Below are 25,359 nucleotides of genomic sequence, written 5' to 3' on the forward strand. Positions count from 1 at the left end.
AACCCTTTCCGGTATAGTCGTTCGATCCTCCTGTGTGAATACTGAAAGGAAGTAGTCGTTCAACAATGTGCTCATATTTTCGTAATTTTCTACTAGCTCCCCTGTGTTTGTTTTCAGCGGTCCAATCGGAACGATACATTTCATTCTCGAATACAGAGCGACTCCGTATTTTAAGGAACGGCAAGGCTACCGCCAAGACAGTCGCGAAGACGGTCAGGAAGACCGTTGGCCAAATCTTGGCAACTGTCGGCCAGCTAGTCGGCCAACCAGTTGACAGACAATCTGGAAGATTGTCGTCAAGACTGTCGGCCAATCGGTCGGCAGATTCGTGGTTGTCATAGACATGGCGCCATTTCAAAAATTGACCGTTGAGACTTGTCTTGAGACTAGTTGGCAGCATGCCGCAGACATTCTGCCAACTAGTTGGCCGAATGTCCCAGACAGTCGGCAATCATGGTAGCCGACACCAAGACGTCAAAAAATTCTGGGAGCGTAGGACCCGACTTGTCAAATGTAGTAGTCGCTGGGTTGTCTTTGCCCAGAGTCGGCACAGTGTGAACGGGGCTTACAAACTCGAAAGCGGGGAATGGCGCGATGTACTGGCTGGAGAGAGAGAGAGAGAGAGAGAGAGAGAGAGAGAGAGACTGAAGGCGGCTAAATAGCGGGCCCGCACGCCACCTCCCAATGAACCAGCCCCAGTACTCGCCATGAAGCACTAAATCGCGCGTACCTACTCCGTCTCGATTAGTGAACTAGTTAAATAAGGTGGTTTCCCGTCCTTAGAAGGTCGGCCAGCCCTGACACCGAGTCGCTTGAGGCTCGATGGTTCTTGAGACACTGCTTGAGGAGGCGAAGCCACTGGGATCACAGGTCTGCTTGGCCAAGGCTAAGGCAGGTGTTTGGAGGCTGACTAGCTGAAACAGTTGCTATAGTTTGATTATGTGTATGACGAAACCATCGAAATTTTGGAAAATTTCACGTATTTTGGTCACGTCACAAAGTCTTACGGCGGACTGGCCTGGTGTGGCGTGGCATTCCGACCGTCTGTCGGGAAATGTCCGAAATTGAACTGCGCATGCGTGGGCTATTCTGTTTTGTCCATTTCATTCACTGCACTGTCTTTTAAAAGCTTATGCTAAGCTTACCTTTGATCTTATGATTGTCTTTCTCTCTTCAGAGTTTTCTTTGGGTTTAGGGTCAGGTTTATGGGATACTCTCCCTTCAAGGGTAGGCGGTGGCCGAACTGGTAGCGTACTGGGCTCACATTCACCGCGTGATGGACGACGCGGGTTCGAATCCCCACGCTACCACTCGGATTTTTCAGTCACCGCCGAGTGGCTTAAAACTACCCACATGCTGTCCTGAAGACCACCCATCAACCCGGACTCTAGAGGAAGCCGTCCAAGCGAATCAAGAACGAGTTCCGGGGGGCAGCATGAGCCAATGCAAGATGGCGCCACTATAAACACTCGCCTGCGCCAGAACGGGCTGGGCCGACCATCAGGCCCCACCTGGAAGAAGCCTTAGGTCGACCATCAGGCCCCACCAGGAAGATGCCAACCGGCGCAACAGGCAACGACGTAAAAAAAAAAAAAAAAAAAAAGTAGCTGAGCTACGGGCTCCACGGCAGCCTGAAATTTGGCATTTTTTTCATGAAAACTATCATAAGATCAAATGTAAGCTTACTATAAACTATTGAAAGACAGTGCAGTGAATGAAATGGACAAAATAGCAGAGTTTGCACATGCGCATTCCAATATGGGACATTTCCCAACAGACGGACGGAATTCGACGCCACACCGGGCCACGGTGTTATGGACTCGCCCAGCACGAATCTCTCTCTCTCTCTCTCTCTCTCTCTCTCTCTCTCTCTCTATATATATATATATATATATATATATATATTATGTCATTGCCGATACCTGTGCAGAAGGACAAAAAAGCGGATCTTCAAGTCGCTTCTGTTCTCTGTTTTACTTTACAGCTGTGAGACATGGCCACTAAATAGTGACTTGAAGGCGATTAACCGCCTTTGGCATCAAGTATTTCCGCAGGGCCACGCCGGATCTTTGGGGTGGATTGTTAAAACGATGATTACTCTTTGAGAATGATTCGAGGCCTGTTACCTAAATAATCTCTGCGTCATGAGGCACGCCACCCAGAAGTCAATCCGGCCCATTGGGTTTTATCTGTAAGAGACAATCCTGAGTGAAGCTCACGGCTTTAGAAAGTCGAAGGATCCTGCCGGGAGGTAAGTAGCCTACATACCTAAGATGGGAAAGGGATTGAGAACATGGAGACTTGATCGGAGGGATCCTTGGGGTTGGCGTCGTATGGTGGGTGAGGCGACGCGCCCCCTGGCGGATGCCTTTGTTATTTGTGCATGTGATTGACAGGTGTTTGCTTTTATTCTTGATCTTTGGGCCCCCCCACGCCCACACCCACACATTCTTATTTTCCGCAGAGCGAGTAATGACCCACTCCATTGCGGGCCACTGCGACATTTACTACCAGTGTGTTAGGGGCGAGTGTGAGGTCAAGAAGTGTCCCGCAGGGCTGCTGTACAACCGCTACCGTGAAAAGGACACCGAGCCCTGCGTGCATACCACCGAGCTGGCATATAGCGACGACTGCCGGACGGATGCTCTTCGTGAGTACATGGAAGGCGACTGGGCTAATGGCACTGTTGTTGGTATTGCTGTTATTCATATATACTGCTGCCTTTATCCTCATCTATGAGTGTCTGCATGTTTAAAGTTGATCCTTGAAACACACACACACACACACACACACACACACACACACACACACACACACACACACACACCAGGGTTCGGTCCACCACCGTGTCCCGTAGAGGGCGTGACAACCTTCCCCAACGCTAACCGCTGTGAGACCTACCGCAAGTGTGTCGAGGGAGCAGTGAGGTCCATGGAGTGTCCCGCGGGGCTGATGTATAACCCCGCCCGTGCTAACGACACCGAGCCCTGTGACCCGCCCTCCAGCATTGGTTTCAGTACTCTCATGATGTGCGATAGAGACCGTTTCAAAAGTGAGTCACGAGTATTTGGCGCGTTATGAAATAGAATATTGATTATAATTGTTGATATTGTTGCGGTTGTTGTTTTGGGTTCGGCTTCGTCGGTGAGTGTTTGCATATATACTTATTTTAGATCTTTGGCACACACACACACACACACACACACATACACACACACATACTCCAGATCTCCTGCCCGAATTACCGACGTGTTCAAGAGAGGTCATCTATCCGACAACCATCCTCGCCCCGAACCGCTGTGACTCCTACTACGAGTGTGTCCGGGGCGAGCAGTCGTTCAAGAAGTGTTCCGCGGGGCTGCTGTACAACCCTGACCGTGCCAACGACACTCAGCCCTGTAGCCATCTCATGGACCTACCATTAGACAGGTTCCTGAATTGCTCCCCGCATGTGACCGGTGAGTGACAGATGCTGATGGTACTAATGGTTGACAGGTGTTGTTTTGTGTCAGTATTTGCTGCCCATGGTTTCTTTTGGCTGGAGACTTGCTGTACTTAATGTCTGAATATTCATCCTCGCTGTTGTCCTCCTCCTCCCCTACCCCCATTCAGACTCCCAACGCAGGCTCTTCGCCCACGAGACTGCCCCTATAGTAGTGGCTCCTGCAGAGGAAGAAATCTACGACGCTTTAGACCAGCTGGAGCAGCGACACTGGTAGGCTACCCCGTCACCGCCATCGCCACCGTCACGTTGTGTGGGGATGTAAGGACTGACGCTGCGACGCCTCTTGTGCTTTCTCGTTTTCTGCATTTTAGTAAAGAAAACTAAAAGACATGTCATGTTTTTATGTTGTTCAAAAATATATTCTAGCATGAGAAAAAATGAATGATTGATTGATTGATAGTTTATTGTTGCAAATAAACAACAAAGGAGAAGGGAAGAATATGCCATCCCAACCCCCAGGCAGTACATAATGTGACTATACAACTAGTAATACATGTGGAGGTAGCACCATGAAACTAAAAAGACACAATGGTAGGAGACAAGTTCTAAAAAAAATAAGGGCCTTGATTTAGTCAGGGGAGTAGACATAAGGGACTGAACATATTAACTACAATCTAGGGGCAAATACAGGATACTCACTGAGCACAGCTGAAAGAACATTATTGTTAATGAACCAGCCCACCAGCTCAGGCAGGTCCCAGTGGCTCTGTGGGCGGTAAGCACTAATAGCAGGACATTGCAGGACATAGTGATTGAGCGTGTGACCCCCTGGCCTGGCACACAAGCTGCAAGGTACAGGGTCAGCCCCACTGACTTCCCAGTAATATCTGTAGCCCAGCCTCAGCCGCATCACCACCAGATCATAGGAGGCACTAAACCTACCATAAGTGTGGGTGCAGATACTTGATACCTGGGCATAGTGAATGCTGGAGGGACTACCATCCTGACACCTCAAGGCAAGCTGATTGGTGACAGACTCACTAACAAGGGTTCTAAGTCTACTCTTAACATGATTATAGGTGTACTCAACACCTGGGTGTACAATGAGATATCAGAGGCAACACGAGCAAGTCTGTCTGCCTTTTCATTGTAAGGCAGTCCAACATGTGAGGGCACCCAGATGAAGTGTGCAGTAGCACCACAACGCTCCAGCAGTCAAAGAGCACTGAAGCGTACATGGAACAGTCACCCCTTTGGGCTGGTTTACACAGACACGCAGACATGCATGAACTTCCAGCAGGACATAGAAACGTCGTTGTTATAGTTTTTCTTTATTTCTATGATGTGGCTTGGGACAAAGAATCCTCCATTTTGTAAGTCGTACTGCGTCTCCGTGCCGTGAAACTAAGGGGGGGAAGAAAGTGGCCACCTCAGCACAAGTATATTTCCTGGTTCTTTGCACCAAAGCCTAAGTCATATGTTGTTGCATTCATAGCCCAAACTATTCTTAACACTCTTATACACAGTATGTGTACATTACATAGCTTAACATTATGTTATAACAGAAATATTAGCAAAAGATACTGACCTCCAGTGCCACGGATTGAATCACCACTCCATATCGCGCTGAATCAACATTTCATCTCCACTTATAAACGACTGACCTGCTGCCCGCAGACCCAAACAAACGAGCGTCGGCGTCTGCGTTGCCTTCTAATAGCACCATACAAGTTTACCCTTATAGCACCATATAAATTTTTTACATATTAGTATTTTACGTATTTTTTTTTTTTTTTTTTTTTTTACGTCGCTGCCTGTTGCGCCGGTAGGCATCTTCCTGGTGGGGCCTGATGGTCGGCCCAAGGCTTCTTCCAGGTGGGGCCTGATGGTCGGTCCAGCCCGTTCTGGCGCAGGCGAGTGTTTATAGTGGCGCCATCTTGCATTGGCTCATGCTGCCCCCCGGAACTCGTTCTTGATTCGCTTGGACGGCTTCCTCTAGAGTCCGGGTTGATGGGTGGTCTTCAGGACAGCATGTGGGTAGTTTTAAGCCACTCGGCGATGACTGAAAAATCCGAGTGGTAGCGTGGGGATTCGAACCCGCGTCGTCCATCACGCGGTGAATGTGAGCCCAGTACGCTACCAGTTCGGCCACCGCCTATAATGATACCACAGTTACAAGCACTAAGGCACTTATTGACTATATCACAGTCAGAGGGGGAGAAAGACAGAAGTGATTACAAGGCACATTGACTATCAACAAACAGGTACACAGATTTCCTGAGAGCTACAGTGATATGGAGGGCTTCAAATATGGCATAGAGTTCCGCCCTTGTGGAAGACAGATGATCAGGAAGCCTCTTGGAAACCTCAGTGTCAGTGTACTCAGAGGGGGTGGTATAGTCCCCAATAAATAAGCCAAATCCAGTCATGCTGCCATTGACAGATCCATCACAAAACACATGGACAGGCCTGGTACGGGGATCTGCAGACAATTTGGTCAGAAAATGGTCCTGCAGGACTTGAGGAAGCCAAGAATCTTAAGGTTTATCCAATTTTTCTATATCAACACTGACTCTATGAGGTTTCCAAGAGGGATAACATGGGCTGCTAATGGGGGCAAGACACGGTTCAAGGGCACCAAGGTCAGATAAGAGCTCGTAAAGCTTTCTAAGGTACGACTTGGCCGGAATGTTAGGGTCGGGCTGAAAGGTACCAAGAGCCTGCCTAAGCTGAGTGTCTCCATGACAAATCATGCGGCAGACTGTGCGGTTTTGGACCATCCTTTTCTTAGTGTAATTCTTTGTCCCACTTTATCAGTACTCAAATTATCTCACCGTCTCGTATCCCTGGTAGCGTGATCCGGCTTTAAGTTATTATTGGAGACTAGTGTTCGGGGATAAACAAAGGAAAAAGAGAATATACATTTATTTAAAATTAAATGAAAGTAATTGCCTTACGCAATATTCTATGCTCAGACGATCATAACACTGGCATATTCAACAATGGATACAACATATGACAAACGACATGTCTTAAACATAATACTACAATATGTGCTCAGTTGTTGCCAATAATAATAACACTCGTCATTCCACAAGCAGTGGTTTATATCTCTCTGCTTACATCACAATAATTAAGTACTCTCCTCACAAATCCTAATAACACATTCCTGTTGTATAATCTACTACAATACACGGAAGCACCAAATTATACCACACCCAGTGGTTTCTACCTTTGCGTTACATCGCAATAAAATAATCACAATCCTGTCCCACTCACAATCCTACTACACATCTCCTACATTATAATCTCCAGGACAATACAGTCGTTTTCCCTTAGATTCTCGAATTTCTACTCACGATTAAGATCACAACAGTCATTCTCAGCTGAATGAGTAGAGCAGCTCTGCTTGAAGCGAGAGCAAGGCTCGGTCTGCCCATACCACCGACTTCTAGGTCACATTTTTCTTTGCTTGAGGCGGAACTACATACTTGACACGCCTTAATTTTCTATATAACCAGTAGCCAATACTTCCTGTCAACAACCATTGGCTCGTTCATTATGTTATAATGTTTACTTCTCCTGGTATTCGTGATTCACTTTTAAGACACTCCCACAGTGACTTCTCAGTTCAGTTATTCGCTTATAGCATGTCGTCACACCGCACGTGACAACGTTTAGAGTCTTCTGAATGGTCATCCACTTTTTCTGACCCCGCCTACTGGGTATCTATTTTCTGTATCTGGGTCTGGGTATTTTCCGTAACACTCCTTGTTAGTGCTTGTCTTATCAGATTTTCACGACTTTAGTATATATGACTAATTGCTTTCCTTCCTTTTCCTATCATATTTACTATTCTTGTCTCCATATCTGTGCTGTTATGGTCATTCCTCTGTTTGTTCGTCTTCTGGGTCCCGACATACTTCCCCTTCCGGAAGATCTTGCCTCTGAGTTCTCACAGGTATTGGTTGAGAAGATACGCCTTTCAATGTCTGCAGTTGGCTCGAGTTTGGAAGTAGGCGGCGTCGTGCGTAGCGCAGGACATATAGGAATACCCCACGGCAGACGTCACCAGCAAAAGAACCAGGATCACGACAATGGCGAAGACAATCCACCAATGGATTTCGGGTTGAGGGGGCTAATCCGGCTCGACCACAGAATTTAGGGGCTGCAACCCAGCTGTTAGCTTCTGTAGGGGGATGGACTCAGCACTGCGAAGAGATGGAAGGTCAGGCAAAACGAACCAGTTAAATCTTGTATACCCGGACTTATGTGTCTCAATGCTAAGTCAAAATTCAACAATGCTTGTAGGAGTTTTTTTTCTCTTCCTAATGCCAAAGTCTGTAGAAAATTGGTGTACAACTTCGTTCAATACATCTACAGCTGAATATAGCCTATTAAAGGCAGATTGCATGGCATGCATATTACTTAACGATGTTGAGTTTCCATAATAAATATTTAACCATATAAAATCTTCCTCAGTTAATGACTCTAGTACTCGCGTCAACTTGAGCCTGGGTCGCAGTACCAAATAGGTAATTATACAAGGATCCTTAAAAAAAAAATTATTTCTCTTTTTTTTTTTTTTAATAATTCATAGAAGCATGCAGCTTGTTTAGATTAGTAGTCATCACATAGCCTAAAACTTTTCTTAGATGATGCAATAATGAACTGAATTCATTTTCAAAATTAAAGAATGTGTATTTTATTGCTGTTACAGCTGGATACTCAGGTGACATTTGAATAACATTTCAAGCTAAAGAAGCAGTTAAGTTCCGTGCTTTATATAATGCAGCTAAAACTTCTGTGAGGATAAACAGTACTATAGTCTCTGTCTGTGAGGACTATAATATAGATAGTAGGTTGGTGTGAAACTTAGGCCAGCACGTGTTGGGGACTCCTGTTGTGTTATTGAGTCGTACACCGAAAGAGTCAAATAAATCTGTGGTTTACCTCGTCATATTTGCGCTTAATTATTGCATTTTCATCCTTATACATTATTCTTGTTTTATATCGTATTGGCTTTGACACTACATTAGGCAACTCTTGCACTGTAGAGGAAGAGTGAAAGCTTTATCTATGCTGAGGTGGCTCTGAAAGTCTGGGAGTAACCTGAGAAGGTAGGGCCTGTGCATCAGCTGTTTATTGCTGTTGTAGAACGAATATTATTTAATGTGTCATAAGTAGCAGTCACTTCTCCGCTACGAGTAATCAATTCTTTGGTAGAATTTACTTAGCGATTTCAGGGTTGAGCAATGCAAAAAATAGTTCACTGTCCGTCTCTGGAGTTAAAGGGTATGCTCGCCTAACCGTTGGACATTGCTGCACATCGATGCAGTCTTCATGAAGGACTTTTACTCTATCTGTGTGGACCGTTGAAACCTTACTAGTCCTGAGGTTCCTAATTTTTACCACTACATCACTGATCTTCTCTATTACCCTGTAGGGTCCCTCAAAAATAGGTTGCAACTTTTTCTTTTCTTTTCTTTTTGGTGTATGTTTGAGGAACACTCTGTCGCCAACGCTGATAGTTTTGAGTTTCGTAGGTTTGTAGTACTTTTCCATTTCTTCCCTACCTTCTTCAATGTAAACCTGGCATCTATCATAAACTTTCTTTGCAATTACAGCCATTTCCTCTTTATAGGAGTCAATATCATACCAGGGCTGCTGAGTTTTTTCTAACATAGTGTAGGGCATACGATAAAAAGGTGACTCCTTTATGGTGCGATGATACGCAGTATTATAGGCCAGGGTGGCTGCAGGTAACATTATATCCCAAATGGACACATTTCCTAGAACCATTGTGCTCAAAATGTTAACAATGGTATAATTTGCGCGCTCTATTATTTCATTTGCACTTGTATGGTAAGCCGTTATTTTCGCGTGTCGCATGAGGAGTTCAGAAGTTATCTCCTGCATCACGGAATTAACAAACTCTGAACCTTGATCTGTAACAACTGTCTGAGGAACACCGTGTACACAAACCACATTTACGTACAACGCCCTTGCTACTTCGCGGGCTTCCTTACTCCGTAAGGGTACTGTAATCAAATACCTTGTAAAAACATCAACTACGGGCATTACGTATCGAACCTTATTGTCCGATACACCCATGGGACCCACAAGGTCCATGTGTATTCTCTCAAAAGGAGCGGTGACGTCTGGATAATGCCGCCAAGGAGCAGGGTGCAAGTTCCCAACTCACTTTTAAAGTGACTTCCATGACGCACTTCCTTACATAATTTTCTACATTCCGTTTCATTCCAGGCCAGAAAGCAAACTTTCTACACCGAGATAACGTAACTTTGGTTCCTCCGTGCCTTGCAGTGGCGACGAATGAGCCAGAGTTATCGCCTTGGAAATACTTGGGGGGTAGAACCAACTTAGTGGCTTCTCCGTACGGATTCACTAAAACACATTATTTTCCACCTGCAACTCTGACAGGGGCGGCATCTCACATTATGCCCATCTTCAACACAATATAACACATTTTCCACCTGTACCTCTAACAGGGGCGGCATCTTCACATTATGCCTTTTTTCTCCGAGTCTCTGCTAAATCTCATTCATGGGGCTTCCTTCTTTTAGCATACTTATATGTTGGCTGGTCATCATGCAGCTCACTAATCTCCTGAATACTCCAGTCAAGTGTGTGGCCAATACACTCACAATTCAGGTCCATACATATCATACATTTTATTTTCTCATCTTTCGGTGCCTGTTTCTTTTTCTACACTAGTGCAATACCTTGCCCCTCATTATTCACGTGTTCCACGGTTTTTGTTGTTCCCCATCCACAAACATTATCGCGCGGGTCCTTCTAATTCAATCTCAGTGTCCTTGATAAAAAATCTGCTACTATAATTTCCTTGCCAGGCAAATGATTGATTGTGAGATCATACTCACTCATGAGAGTCTGCCATCTAGCTAACCTGCCGTTGGGACTAGCTACTTGTAACAACCAGACTAAAGGTCTGTGATCCGTGTGGATCTCAATAGGGTAACCCAGTATTAATGGGCGGTTCACTTGCAACCCATATATTACAGCTAAAACCTCTCGTTTAACTGCACTGTACCGCTGTTCTGCCGTGTTCAATTTCCTACTAAAAAAGGAAATAGGTCTTAGTTTATTATCATTATCCTGTTGTTGCAATACTCCACCAATACTGTAGCTGGACGCGTCAGTAGTGAACACGAAAGGTTTGTTAAAGTCAGGGAATTTTAAAGTGACTGTGTCAAGCATTCTATCCTTAAGGGTTGAGAATGCAATTTTTTCTTCATCTGTCCATATGAGTGGAGTTTTATCTTTTTTCTTGAGTGTACCTTTCTTCCCTTTGTAAATCTTTAGAAGAGGAGCAATAATTTGTGAATAATTTGCAATAAATATGCGATAATAATTAGTCAATCCAAGAAATGACTGTAAATCATGAACAGTTTGGGGGCCGGGATGTTTTGTATGGCCTCCAGCTTGCTAGATTGAGGTCTTATTCCCTCTGAGCTGATGGCATGGCCCAGGTTATCTACTTTGTCCTTAAAAAAGTTACACTTCTCCATCTTAATAGACAGTTTGGCTTCCTTTAAGCGATCCAGAATTTGTTCAAAGTTATCTACATGATTAGAAAATGTATCGCCCAGGATAATTATGTCATCAAGGTACACCTGAACCTTGTTACCTAATAGTCCTGTAAGGACAGTGTTTATTATTTTCTGGAAGCAGGACGGGGCTGTTTTAAGGCCAAAGGGGAGGGAAGTAAATTCCCAATGTCCTGCTGGAGAAGAAAATGCCGCCTTCTCTCTGCTAATTTCTTCTAGGGGGATTTGATGGTAACCCTGTTTCAAGTCTAGGCATGAAAAAAGCTTACTATCTCCCAGTTGATTGAGTATGGTGGTTATATTACGGAGTGGGTACCGGTCGTCCCGTAGTGTCTTATTAAGTGCCCGGAAGTCCAGACAAAGTAGTAGTCCTCCATCTTTTTTGGGCACTGGGATAAGTGGGGCATTATAGGGTGATCGCGAAGGGCGAATCACACCCTGTTGTTGGAGCGATATAAGTTGTTCCTTTACTCTGTCATGATAACTGATGGGAATGTTATAGGGACGTCTGTACACTACTTCATCAGTGTTTTGTTTGATGGTGCTTAGAAAATAAGGCGTTACTGTTAATGATTCTTGTTCTATGGAAAACACTGTTATATATTTATCTATTAAGGACTTTAAGACCTGATTCTCTCTCTCTTCACCTGGGAATTTAGCGTCAGCAATTTGATAGAGGTTTTTCTTCCTTGCTTCAAGCTCTGCGGGCTTCAAGTCTGTCTTAACTGTGTCAGCGGTCTGTACACTAGATACTTGTGGCAGATCAGCGTATTGCTCATGAGTGACAGGCTTCACAAATCCTAATGTTGTACTATCATCTATCTCTATACTTTCACTTTTAACATTCAAATATGGCACAGTGACATAAGGTCTTTGATTGTCAGGTGAAGGGGTCAACTTAACTATCCCTGAGCACAAGACTCTAGCCTGAGGAGTACTAACACACGGCTCAAATAAAGCTTCACTTGCCTGTAGTTGCGTCACTAGCGTTATGTAACCTGCAACAGATGCATGCAGTTGCAAGGGTTCAGCTGCTTTGCAACGAACGGCATTATTTTCAGTGAGTCATTCTTCATTTCCATCTACATTTAGCTAAGATCCTTCACCTCTAGATATAAGACATATTTTTCCTGGCATAATGGGTTGTATTGTTATGGTTTCCCCTTTTATTATCAGTTTTCAGCTTCGTTCCTTTTGTTCCTCATTTAGTTGCAATGTTTTCAAAATAATCTCGTCTTGCATGAAAAATCAGTACTCAACACAATGGGAGTCGGCGAATCTACATCGCGTGTTATCAATAAGTCTTGGAAACTACTTTTACTTCCATATTAACTTGTCTTTTACCGTCATTTTCAATATGGTATCTTTGCACAGAGACAATATTCACGGGTTTCGCTTCACATTCGTTTACTGCGAGCCCTAATTCTTTAATAAATTCATCCGTTAAAAACTCACACACGCTCCTGTTTCTAGGAGTGCTGCCACTTTTGCTTATGTATTATCATGAGTAGTGCGATCTGCCTACCAAAATTACTCTTGAGTTATGTTGATTATAGCCTTCTTTTCATTATTTTTAAGGTAACTCCCTTGTTCGTTATAGCCTTCTTTTCCTTATATTTATGTGAGGCGGTTACTCCCTTGTTCGTTATAGCCTTCATCTTATTACATTAAAGGTTACTCCCTGTTTTGTTCTTCGCTCATTTTCCGTTTTTTCCACTGCAAGTGTGCATATTTATTTATTTATTTATTTATTTAATGTTGTTTGTAGTAGTTAACTGAGGGGGGCACTACCCTGGCCTCTTCTTCCTCTGATTCTCCTACTTCACACATTTCTCTTAATACTTCACACTTTTGTCCATATGCTTCATTTTTTTTTCTCATACTTGACTTTTTATCCATACCTCACACTTTTCTTAGTATTTCATTTTTTTTCTAGATCATATTCTACACTTCCTACCTGGGGGATCGCGGGTTTGGCCTTTATAAAGTCACCCAATGGCTGCCCGCCGCGGCACAGGCCAGACCACCACCCTGAGAGGCGTAGAGGCCCGTGTTCCCCTCCATCCTGGGGTAACAATCCTAAAACAAACAAACCTGGGAGGCGGGACACAGTCGCTGCCCGACGCTTGACACCCTCTCGGTGTTGAGTGGCTCGCGGCGCGGGTGGAAAGAGACTGCACATCCCTCTCCACTCCGCCCGGGGAAGGAACTCATGAATATTATTCTCGGTTGTGAGCCGCGTGTGCTACCCATTGCACTACAGAGCACCAGTTGTTGGCCCGAGTTTCCACCGCCATATAATCTTAAGTCCACGTTCTCCGGAAGAACCAATAATTATATAATTAAATCGTCACTATTATTTGTCACTTAAAATGAGCAAAGCTTAGTAAAAATAAGAGGCGTTTTCTCGTCAGAGTAAATTAAACAAAAGCACTGTAAGCACATGACCCTATTTATCCCTATACCGCTGCCGCCAGTTTTGGACCCTCCTTTTCTTAGTTTAATTCTTTGTCCCACTTTATCAGTACTCAAATTATCTCACCGTCTCGTATCCCTGGTAGCGTGATCCGGCTTTAAGTTGTTATTGGAGACTAGTGTTCGGGGATATACAAAGGAAAAAGAGAATATACATTTGTTTAAAATTAAATGAAAGTAATTGCCTTACGCAATATTCTATGCTCAGACGATCATAACACTCTGGCATATTCAACAATGGATACAACATATGACAAACGACATGTCTTAAACATAATACTACAATATGTGCTCAGTTGTTGCCAATAATAATAACACTCGTCATTCCACAAGCAGTGGTTTATATCTCTCTGCTTACATCACAATAATTAAGTACTCTCCTCACAAATCCTAATAACACATTCCTGTTGTATAATCTACTACAATACACGGAAGCACCAAATTATACCACACCCAGTGGTTTCTACCTTTGCGTTACATCGCAATAAAATAATCACAATCCTGTCCCACTCACAATCCTACTACACATCTCCTACATTATAATCTCCAGGACAATACAGTCGTTTTCCCTTAGATTCTCGAATTTCTACTCACGATTAAGATCACAACAGTCATTCTCAGCTGAATGAGTAGAGCAGCTCTGCTTGAAGCGAGAGCAAGGCTCGGTCTGCCCATACCACCGACTTCTAGGTCACATTTTTCTTTGCTTGAGGCGGAACTACATACTTGACACGCCTTAATTTTCTATATAACCAGTAGCCAATACTTCCTGTCAACAACCATTGGCTCGTTCATTATGTTATAATGTTTACTTCTCCTGGTATTCGTGATTCACTCTTAAGACACTCCCACAGTGACTTCTCAGTTCAGTTATTCGCTTATAGCATGTCGTCACACCGCACGTGACATGTTTAGAGTCTTCTGAATGGTCATCCACACTTTCTGACCACGTCTACTGGGTATCTATTTTCTGTATCTGGGTCTGGATATTTTCCGTAACACTCCTTGTTAGTGCTTGTCTTATCAGATGTTCACGACTTCAGTATATACGACTAATTGCTTTCCTTCCCTTTCTTATCATATTTATTATTCTTGTCTCCATATCTTCCTCCGGTATTTGCCTCTGATTGGGGTCACTATTATCTGTGCTGTTATGGCCATTCCTCTGTTTGGTCATCTTCTGGGTCCTGACAGCGGCAAGTAATTTCCTGGATTCTGCGGACTACACTGGGCAGCTCCAACAGCTCGGAGGACTTCAAGCTTTGCCGTCCTGGGACAACCCAGAATGATCCGCATTGCCTCTTTTTTGTATGAGCTCCAAGGGCTTCAGCTGAGAAGGGCTACAACGCACCAGACCTGGTGTAGCACGATCAATCAGAGACCAAAATTTTAATGACAAGAGATATAGAACATCCTGAGAATGGGAATTCCTGCCCCAAGACCCCTGTTTGCTAATACACGTAATGGGGCAAGGCGAGGTAGACATATTGCGTACATAGTCAACACAATGGGTATACTTCTTAAAACTAAGTTGCACTCCTAAATCCTTATAACATTGTACTCGGTCTAATGAGACAGTGTTGATGCTCGGTGAACGACATATTTTGAGACTCGTCTGATATTTAGTTTTTGAGACATTGACAGCCAGACCCATATGTAGACAAAGGTCCTCAAGGTGCTGCAGGGCTGTGGTCAGGGTTCCAGGGGAATCACATTGAATGAGGATGTCGTCGGCATGAATGACAATTTCAGTGCCCCGAGGAAAGGAGTGCCGGGCAATCTTATCCATAAGGATATTGAATAACATGGGGTTAAGGACTTCACCTTGAGGGATGCCCAGGTCAAAGGACTCTTCAGTTGATACTGCACCCTGGAACCATACCCTAGCCCGTCTGTCGTACAAATACTCCCTAATCCACCCTAAAAGTTTCCCTTTCACACCTTCATGATGAGTTCCTCCATGATAACATCTTTGTTGGGCCTATCAAAAGCACCCTTGAGGTCTACAAAAGCTCTGCAGATGAGTGTCCTTACTCAGACATTTGACAAAACAATTGGCAGTGGAGCGACCCTTCACAAACCCATGGAGATTAGGGAACATCAAGTCACCCACCTTATAAATCAAACGTTGTAGGACGACTCTCCATTAGCTTGCATTTCCAATGGTGAGAGAAATGGGACGAAAAGTGCCGTCACTCTTAGGTATGGGAACAAAGAGAGCAGATTTCCATGAAGGAGGAAAAACACTGGAGGAATATGACATGTTAAATAGATCAAGAATGGGGTTATCAGGCAAGGCAAGGACATCATAGGTTAAGCCATCCTGACCAGGGGCCGTCGACTTGCCAGGCCTAATAGCGCGAAGGAGCTCATCCAGAGTAATAGGAACACAAGTGTCGTCTACCAGGGCCACATTATAATGTACAAGGGCCATGCGCCGGAGCTGATGGCAGGCAAGAGCATCTATATGGGTGGCAGGCAGCCCAGTCACTGCAGAGGCATGCGTCCATGTTTGCAATAGTGTCTGTGCCCTCCCAGCAGGATCAGGATCCCTAACGGGATGGTTAGGTTTGCCCTTGACCCTGTTGACATGGAGCCAAATCCCCTGCAGGGTCTGAGTCTTACGCAGCTGCCCCAAGAAGTTACCCCAGAAGCGCTGCCGAGCCTGTTTACAAAGGTCAGTGAGGCGTTGAGCAACAGAGACCATTGCATCCCTGACATCATAGTCCGTGGGGTCACGCTGCCACAGCCTCTGGTAGGAGGCAAGAGATGTCTGGCAAGAAAGTATGACAGGATCCTTAGCATAAGAGGAGCAGCAATGAGTGACGGCATGTACCCTGGAAGCCCTGTGAGTGGGGAACAGAAAGCCTTCAATAACTTCAACAATGCCCTGATACAAGGAATTAACATCAGAAAAGGTGGTTTTGGCGACAGTATACCAAGACTCCACACATGAAACAAGCCTTGGCACTCGGGCAGCAGGAACAGTAAGCCTCTTCCTAGGCACAAAAGACCGAGGGAGAGTAGTTGCCAGAGCAAAGTGGTCGCTGAGTAAAGTAGGCAACAAGTAAGTCTCACTAGAGCACACGGGGACATGTTAGACAGGGCTACATAGTCTATTCTGCCACCCTGGGTGTGTGTAAGGACACTGTCACCTGTAAGCGTTACAGTTTCTGTGGCGTCAAGAAAAGCTTTCCATCGAACCCCGTTTACATTGGTGGTCAAGTGACTGCCTAGGTCCTTATGACGAGCATTGAGATCCCCCATTAGCAATGCTTTTTCTTCCAAGAAGCAACCTGGGAGGTTGTCAGCACGAAAGGCACGAGTATGGACATACGAATTTATACAGAACAGGGGACCATTAGGAACATGCAAACACACAATAAGAAACTCCATACCCCCATTAACCCCCATCTCATGAAAAATAACAGGAAGAGTTTGACATAAGTAGTTAACCCTCTACTGCTACCATCTCCAGGTCCTAGAGAGTGAGTCACATAACCTCTCAACTGTGGCATCTTGGGCCCGACCTCCTGTATGGCAATGATGTCGGGTTTCTGTGTTATAACATACGAGTGGAGATCAGTGTACCGGGCACGCAGGCCGTTAATGTTCCAGGTCAGGAAGCGATAGGTTGCGCAGGCCATTATGAGGAGGACGAGGTACCCAGCTGCTGCTGAAGGCCATCTATTTTTGCGATGAGGGCCCGCAGCGCAGAATGTATGCACCCTACCTCAGCATCCAGGGAATCCAGCCGAGAGTAGACTGCGGTCAGGCCAGAGTCACCCACAATTCGGGCATCGCTGCCGGAGGTGGGCGAAGCTATATGCGTCCCTGTAGCCATCACAGGAGGAACAGGACTGAGAGGAGTACTGGCTGCTGCCTGATTTTTTTTTTTTTTTTTTTTTTTTACGTTGTATGCCTATTGCGCCGGTAGGCATCTTCCCGGTGGGGCCTGACGGTCGGCCCAAGGCTTCTTCCAGGTGGGGCCTGATGGTCGGCCCAGCCCGTTCTGGCGCAGGCGAGTGTTTATAGTGGCGCCATCTTGCATTGGCTCATGCTGCCCCCGGAACTCGTTCTTGATTCGCTTGGACGGCTTCCTCTTGAGTCCGGGTTGATGGGTGGTCTTCAGGACAGCATGTGGGTAGTTTTAAGCCACTCGGCGGTGACTGAAAAATCCGAGTGGTAGCGTGAGGATTCGAACCCGCGTCGTCCATCACGCGGCAAATGTGGGTCCAGTACGCTATCACCTCGGCCACCGCCTACCCAGATGCTGGGGATCGGCTGCCGGCGAGAGCGGCAGAGAACGGGACTCTCCAGCAGCAGCAGCCACAGGAGCCGGGCCAGGAGGGGGACATGGAGCAGGGGGAACAGGGCGAGCTTCTACAGCAGTGAGGCGCTCAGTAACTTGAGTCAGGGCAGCAGTTAGATTGGCCATTTCCCGTTGGAGGGTGAGCAGGAGTTTGGGGTTCTTGAAAGGTCTGGACTTCCTTAGACCTTGTAAAATTCTCAGTAATAAAAATTACAAAATAAAATATCTGAAAATTGAGTTCTCAGACTCACAGCACCCTTCTAGGTACTTATTATTTTGACCACACACTACCGTAGGTTAAGCAAAGACCAAATGAACCTGCTCTTAAGTTTATTTAAAGCAACAAAGAAAACTCGCTGGAAATTAAGGAATAATTAATTAATTCCAGGCACACAGCAACCTAGCTATCTATCTTAAAACATCCTATGCCAATACTGTACTTAACTGTAGGTGGGCGAAGCACAAGCCACACCTGATCTACCTCGTGGTCTGGAGCCCTGGAGTCTTCCTTCAGTCCTCTTTCGTACCTCTCTGCAACACGCCGCCTCTCGTACCTTACCTCCAAGGGCTTCCCTCGCCAGCAGTACACAGTCACACTGACTTGTGGATACTACAAGGCTGGAAAGACCACCACGAGAACACACGTGGCGCGGAGGTTGGTGAGGGAGGTCCTGTCGCGTTGGAGTCTGGGAGGAAGATGGCTGCGAGCGGCCCGGCGACCAGAATCCTCAGCGCCCCGGCCGCGGTCAAGATGCCAGCTCTCGCCACACTGACATCTCTCTTTCTGCATAACACTTATACTAACGCCCTAACGGCTATGGACTATTATTTATTAATAACCTAACACATGCACTTGGTAATAGTGGGTCATGCATCCCACACATAGCTCAGCTTTGGCAGTAATAACGAATATGATTTGAAATAGGTGCTGTTTCCCGCCTGCCTGGTTTTCCCGCCTGTCCTGTGATGCATCTTCCCGCTCTCTCAATCAAAATGGCGGGCACTCCCGCGGTATTTTTCCACGGGCTATTCCTTGAATAATGAAATCATGACGTTTCGCCCCCCCTTTAAGGAAACATTTGTCTTCAGAGAAAAGTTTTTGACTGTGATACGCTGCCAACACTGGTAACATGCCCTACAACTGCACCTACAATTAGCAAGTTCCTGACAGTACGTTCTCACACTTTTCACACAATCTCTCATACTGTGATGTATGTCAGTTAACCTCTGCTCAGGTAATTGACGGTTCGCCTGTGAGCGAAAAACCTCAACATTTACGTTAATACTCAAACTAGAGGGAAAACTCCATAGCGAGTCGCCAGTACCTTTTAGAGCGGGCTTGGCGAACTTCGCCACAATTATTCACAATATGTAAGTGATGTTATATATGTATACAAAGTGTAGGTGGGACAGATGTGGAGTAGCTGTAGGTAGGTGTAAAATGTTGTAACTTATTGTAAAAATTCCTGGCTATCTGCCTAATTTTTCCTACATTATCACACCATGCACCATACCATGCAACTTAAATTTTAAGCATGCCGCAAAACTCTCGGCCAAACCAGCTTTTTCAGGGTTGCATTTACGACTCCACCACCTACAGAATTAACAGCTCCTATCTGCTCGAAAACACATGGCCGGATGGCGCGGTGCTCCGCCAACTATCCTCGAAACCACCTAATCTGAATACTTTCGTCACTTTGTTCCTCGATTCAGCTGAATCTGAGGCCCCAAGATCCGAACATAAAGTCTCCGAGCCACCTAACCTGTCCGCTTTGATCATCTTACTCTGCTACCCGAGCAATCTTAGGTTTGTTCGAAAAAAAACTCTGCATAACCCTCTAGCAACGATACTAATAGTTCCCTCTCCTCTGGGGCTAACTTTTCTCCCAACGTCACGTCATGCACTGACTCTGTCTGTCTAGAAGAGACAGTGAGAGGAGCCTCGCCGTCCTCATCATCTTGTATTACTACTGCCGCTCCCACATCTACGGTCTGAGGTTGAGAATAGTGAGCTTTAACTAACTCAAGACACCTCACCTTCTCATCATCATACTCACTTTCTCGCAAGCAACCTGCGGCTGCATCTGGCCGGTAGTATTGTTTCAACATGTTGATGTGGAACCGTTTTGGGTGTCCGTCAACCAGGAGAATATAATTAAGATAATTAACCTTCTCCTGAACCTCGTAAGGTCCCTTCCACTGAGCTAACAGCTTGTTGCTCGCTGTGGGAAGCAAAACTAGACACTGTTCTCCTACACTGAGCTTACGCAACTTTGCCTTCCTGTCGTAGTAACTTTTCTGTACTTGTTTTGCTTTGAGTAACTCCTCCTTAGCAATGTTACAGGTCTCTCTCAGCCTGTCACCTAAATCTAACACGTACTGGTATGTGGTCTTGACGTCCGGGTCCGGAACATTGTCATCCCACAGCTCTCTCAGTAACTGTAGCGGACCCCTAACCGACTTACCATACATTAGCTCAAACGGGGAGAACTTAGTGGAGCTCTGTGGGGCTTCTCTGTACGCGAACAACAAAGGAGCCAGGTACCTAGGCCATTCCTTGGGTTGTTCGGCAGCCATGCGTTTAAGCATTTTCTTAAGTGTGCCGTTAAAACGTTCACACAGTCCATTCCCCATGGGATGGTAGGGCGTGGTATATAACCCTTTGCACGCTAGCAGACGGAGTACTTCCTCCATCATCCCTGAGGTGAACTGAGTACCTCGATCACTCAGTATTTGTCTGGGTATACCTACTCGTCAAAATATAGTCATAAGAGCTTCAGCCACAGTTTGCGCTTCAATATTCTTCAGCGGCACTGCTTCTGTCCAACGCGTGGTAAAATCTACAAGCGTAAGAATATACCGGGAGCCATCGCTGGCTCGGGGCTCTATTGGCCCCACCAAATCTACCGCTACTCTTTCAAAGGGAGAGTCAATAATGGGCAGTGGCTGTAAGGGAGCAGGCTTTACCCTACCCCTATCTATAGTCTTTTGACACACATCGCACGACCTCACATATCTAGCTACCTCCTGGCCTATCCCTGGCCAATAAAAATGTGCTTGTACGCGAGCGAGTGTCTTGGTTCTTCCCATGTGACCGCCTAGAGTAGTACTGTGACCTAACTTGAGAACAGCCCCTCTGTATCTTGCAGGCACAACTAACTGCAATTTCTTTTCACCCGAGGGAAAGATAATCTGCCTATGTATCAAGCCACGCTGCTTGATAAAACTGACGCGGTTGTCGTTCAGCTGTATGACACTGTTTTCCTGCAAACGTTTGCGTACGCCGTGCAGGGTGTCGTCTCTCTCCACCTCCTTCCTGACGTCCTCGCTGTTAGTTAGATCTCCAAGAGATGTAACCATGAGAGGCCTAACAGTACTCTTACGCTTAGCAGCTGCTCGGGTCACTACTGCTGCACCAATCTGAGGCTCAGCTTCTCCTTGTACCCTTTCACTTTCTCCCAAATCCTCTGGATCCAACACCGAGTTAGGTGTTTGAGTGATTGCATTTTTACTCACCCCGTTAGTAGCTCTGGGAATGTTGCCGATCACTAAATCATAGAGCGGTGTTTCGAGTGTCACCGCCATGATCCAGCCCGTGTAATAGGGTGACTTGACTTTTATCTTGACTTCAGGAGCTATCACTGGCGCGCTATTCAACAGCCATATTTTTCTACGTTTGCCTGTGAATTCATGGCTCCTAGCTAAGCTGTGCCTCAGTGTACAAATGGTAGAACCACTATCCCTCATCACCGTGACCTCTCGGTCTCCTACCCAACCTTTACTCAAATTCAACCGATCATCGTGCTGATTAGTGGCTGCGCCGGCCACTAGTCATTGATTCTGCGCCTCATCGCGATACTGGCCGTTCACGGAAGGCACATGTGGTGGCGAACCCAGATTTCTGCTAAAATTACCATGCTGCGTTGCACTTTCTTGTCTTACTGCAGCATTTTTGTGCCACTTATTACCCTGATACGGTCGCGACCCATAACTTCCAGTCTTCGGACGCGATGCATAATGCTGGTTACTTTTGGCTGAAGGCCACGCTTGGCTGATCGCACCATGGTTGGTGGCGACGCCTGAACCAATCTTTCTAGGGACTTCACTCTGCATGTTATTGTTTTTAATTACAGGCTTTTTCGTCCTACCGCAGGCCTCGTGATTAATTCATCTGGGCAGGATTTTACGTACTGCGCACGCAATATTAGGTCCTTCACACCTTCAACTGTCTCCTCAACACAGTCTTTCTTGAGGCGAGCAGCAAATTGAATTGCTGTCTCATCGTCATTTATGGAGGCAGAGGAAAACTGATTCTTCTAATCATCAACAGACATTCCATAAGCTTCCAATAATGCCTCCTTCATATCTTTATACTCACGAGAGTTATCATCCAATCTATGAATCACCTCCAAAGCTTTACCTTCAAAAAGACTCATGAATTGCACACGCTTGGTGACCTCATCATCCTGCATTAAGTTAGCGGCTTCCTCAAACCGCGCTATAAATATCTCAATCTTGTCACCTTCCTTGAAATGATTAAGCTTTAGCTTTGGAGAAACTACTTTATTACTCTGAGAGTTATTATCAATCCCATTATTCGCCGCTAGCTCGGCCATTTTTACTGCATGGGCCTCTTTTTCTCGCTCTCTCTCAGCTTCCAGTTTCCATAATTTTAGCTGATGTTGCTCTTTTTCTCGTTCTCTCACTTTCTCTTGCTCTTTGATTATATATTCTCTGGCTTCCTTAGCATTGTACCCTAACTCTTCCGCTTCCAGTTTCCACTGTGATATAGACATTTTGCTAGACAAATACTTCTAGCGTAACAGCCAATACTTCTCCTATGGAGTGTGAGGTCAGTTTACTGTTTCGGGCGCCATTTTATGTGGGGTTCTTGAAAGGTCTGGACTTCTTGAGACCTCGTAAAATTCTCAGTAATAAAAAACATAAATAAAATATCTGAAAATTGAGTTCAGACTCACAGCCCTTTTCTAGTCACTTATTATTCTGACCACACACTACCGTAGGTTAAGCAAAGACCAGATGAACCTGCTCTTAAGTTTATTTAAAGCAACAAAGAAAACTCGCTGGAAATTAAGGAATAATTAATCAACTCCAGGCACACAGCAACTTAGCTATCTATCTTAAAACATCCTATGCCAATAGTGTACTTAACTGTAGGTGGGCGAACCACAAGCCACACCTGATCTACCTTGTGGTCTGGAGCCCTGGAGTCTTCCTTCAGTCCTCTCTCGTACCTCTCTGCAACACGCCGCCTCTCGTACCTTCCCTCCAAGGGCTTCCCTCGCCAGCAGTACACAGTCACACTGACTTGTGGATGCTACAAGGTTGGAAAGACCACCACGAGAACACACGTGGGGCGGAGGTTGGTGAGGGAGGTCCTGTCGCGTTGGAGTCTGGGAGGAAGATGGCTGCGAGCGGCCCGGCGACCAGAATCCTCAGCGACCCAGCCGCGGTCAAGTTGCCAGCTCTCGCCACACTGACATCTCTCTTTCTGCACAACACTTATACTAACGCCCTAACGGCTATGGATAATTATTTATTAATAACCTAACACATGCACTAGGTAATAGTGGGTCATGCATCCCACACATAGCTCAGCTTTGGCAGTAATAACGAATATGATTTGAAATAGGTGCTGTTTCCCGCCTGCCTGGTTTTCCCGCCTGTCCTGTGATACATCTTCCCGCTCTCTCAATCAAAATGGCGGGCACTCCCGCGGTATTTTTCCACGGGCTATTCCTTGAATAATGAAATCATGACAAGGAGACTAGGAGAGAGGTCAGCAGCAGGTGTTTAGACTAGGTGAACCCCAGCGGGGACTGCAGGGGCAGGTGAGGACTCACAGCCAGAGCCAGCGGAAGGTTGTCGAGGTCCAAAGCTAGGGAGAGGAGTTTCCCAGGCATTACGGGCAAGGGGCGGTGCAGGGCGGTAGGTTGCAGAAGTGACATGTGGACGGGTGAAGGGGTCCGTCTGATCCCGAAGGGAGCTTAAGAAGGAGGCAGGTTTCTCGGGGCACGCACTGGATTGGGCATTATGAGGGCCACCACAAATACAGCACCGTAGAGGAAAGGAGGCACCGTCCTGGATCCGCTTCTTACACTCCTCCCAGAGGTGGCGGCCAGCGCAGTACCGACACCAAGGCAACGTTCTACACCGCCAGTCCTTATGACCCCAGCGACTGCAACATTGGCAGAGGTCAGGCTCATGTCTGTAAGGAATGACTCGCTTCCTGCCCAGGCCACATATCCACACTTCCTCAGGGACGTCGCCCTGCACCCATCCAAGTAGTTGTGGGCGTGCCACCTGACCCACAAACCACCTCCGCAGCGACAGAAAGCCCGGAGGAGTGGCTAAGCAGTTGACCGACACATAGGTGGGCACACCATGAACAAGAACAATTCTTGGTGACCCCTCTAGCGGAACCATGACCTCCCCCTGAAAACCCTCGGTCACAAGCTTCTCGTACACAGGCCCATTATCCAGCGTGATGAACGTTCATACCTTCCTTGAACGGAGGGTTGGCCTCTGGGTGCTGTTTGGGGAGTCCCATGAACCACAGGTGCTGGGCAGCCGCCGTCTCCTGATCTGTGGTAAGAGGCCACAATTAACTATGCCGCTTCCTGGCCACCTGTCCCTGGGTAACAGAAACACCTGCAGCTGCTGCTCAGATATCCATACCGTGACCCTCTTCCGGGCCAGGAGGAACGATAACCACTTCAGCTGAGGCTCAGGCGGCAGCAAGGAGACAACAACAAACTCCTTGGGCGGCGGGGAGGGAGAGTCCGTGCGTGACTTTTTTTCCATGGCGCTGGTGGAGGTTGAAGTGGCGTCACTGGCTGAATCACTGGCTGTGCTATTGGCAGGACTCCGGGACCGGTCTCTGGGTTCACTCTCAGAGAGGGAGTAAGCATGCTTCTGTAGAAGCTGCCTGGAACGAGCAAGGCGACGTTTCCGAGCTTTGTTAGGCATGGCTGCTGGGATCTGCGACGTAACCCAACCAACCCGTAAAACGGGCAGCAGGTAACTGAAAAAAAAGAAAAAAACAACGGGATGTGAACTTTATTTTTTTTCTGCTCCAGAGATTTCCAATGAGCTTCACCTTGACGGTCACCGCTGGGAGGTCTTGTCCTGCTGCAGTACTGTTGGCTTGCCTCACTTGTTCTAAGCTAGTGATGATAAGTGTAAAACTCTAAAGTAACCTTTGTTTTTAGTAACATCGCAGGATTACTATCAAGAAAAAAAAAATAGACCCAGACGACTCCTGAATCATCGACAAAGGCGACGACTCTCCAGGCGCTAGTGGGGCGAGACGACTCCTTACTAGCAAGGCCGTGCCTGTAGCACAGTGGTTCTCAAACTTTCTGACATTGTTACCCCTGACAGCGCAGAGGTAGAGGACAATTACCCCTAGCCCCCATTCCTGTTCATTTTATTGAAGAAAACAATTTTATTTTTGGTATAACTTGCATAAAATGCATATGTTTGATATTAGTTAGTCATTAAATAATTATTTA

At 46.1% G+C, this 25,359-nt stretch overlaps 1 long non-coding RNA gene across 1 annotated transcript; it reads left to right on the top strand.

Annotated features, from left to right (window-relative positions):
- The first annotated feature begins 2,289 nt into the window (after window positions 1–2,289).
- Window positions 2,290–3,833, top strand: LOC127005564 (uncharacterized). Its single transcript, XR_007758719.1, has 4 exons — window positions 2,290–2,650; window positions 2,831–3,052; window positions 3,228–3,458; window positions 3,613–3,833. It is a non-coding gene; the product is annotated as an uncharacterized LOC127005564 (long non-coding RNA).
- The last annotated feature ends 21,526 nt before the right edge of the window (window positions 3,834–25,359 follow it).

Source organism: Eriocheir sinensis, chromosome 30 (assembly GCF_024679095.1).
Source record: "Eriocheir sinensis breed Jianghai 21 chromosome 30, ASM2467909v1, whole genome shotgun sequence".
Lineage (NCBI taxonomy): Eukaryota > Metazoa > Arthropoda > Malacostraca > Decapoda > Varunidae > Eriocheir > Eriocheir sinensis.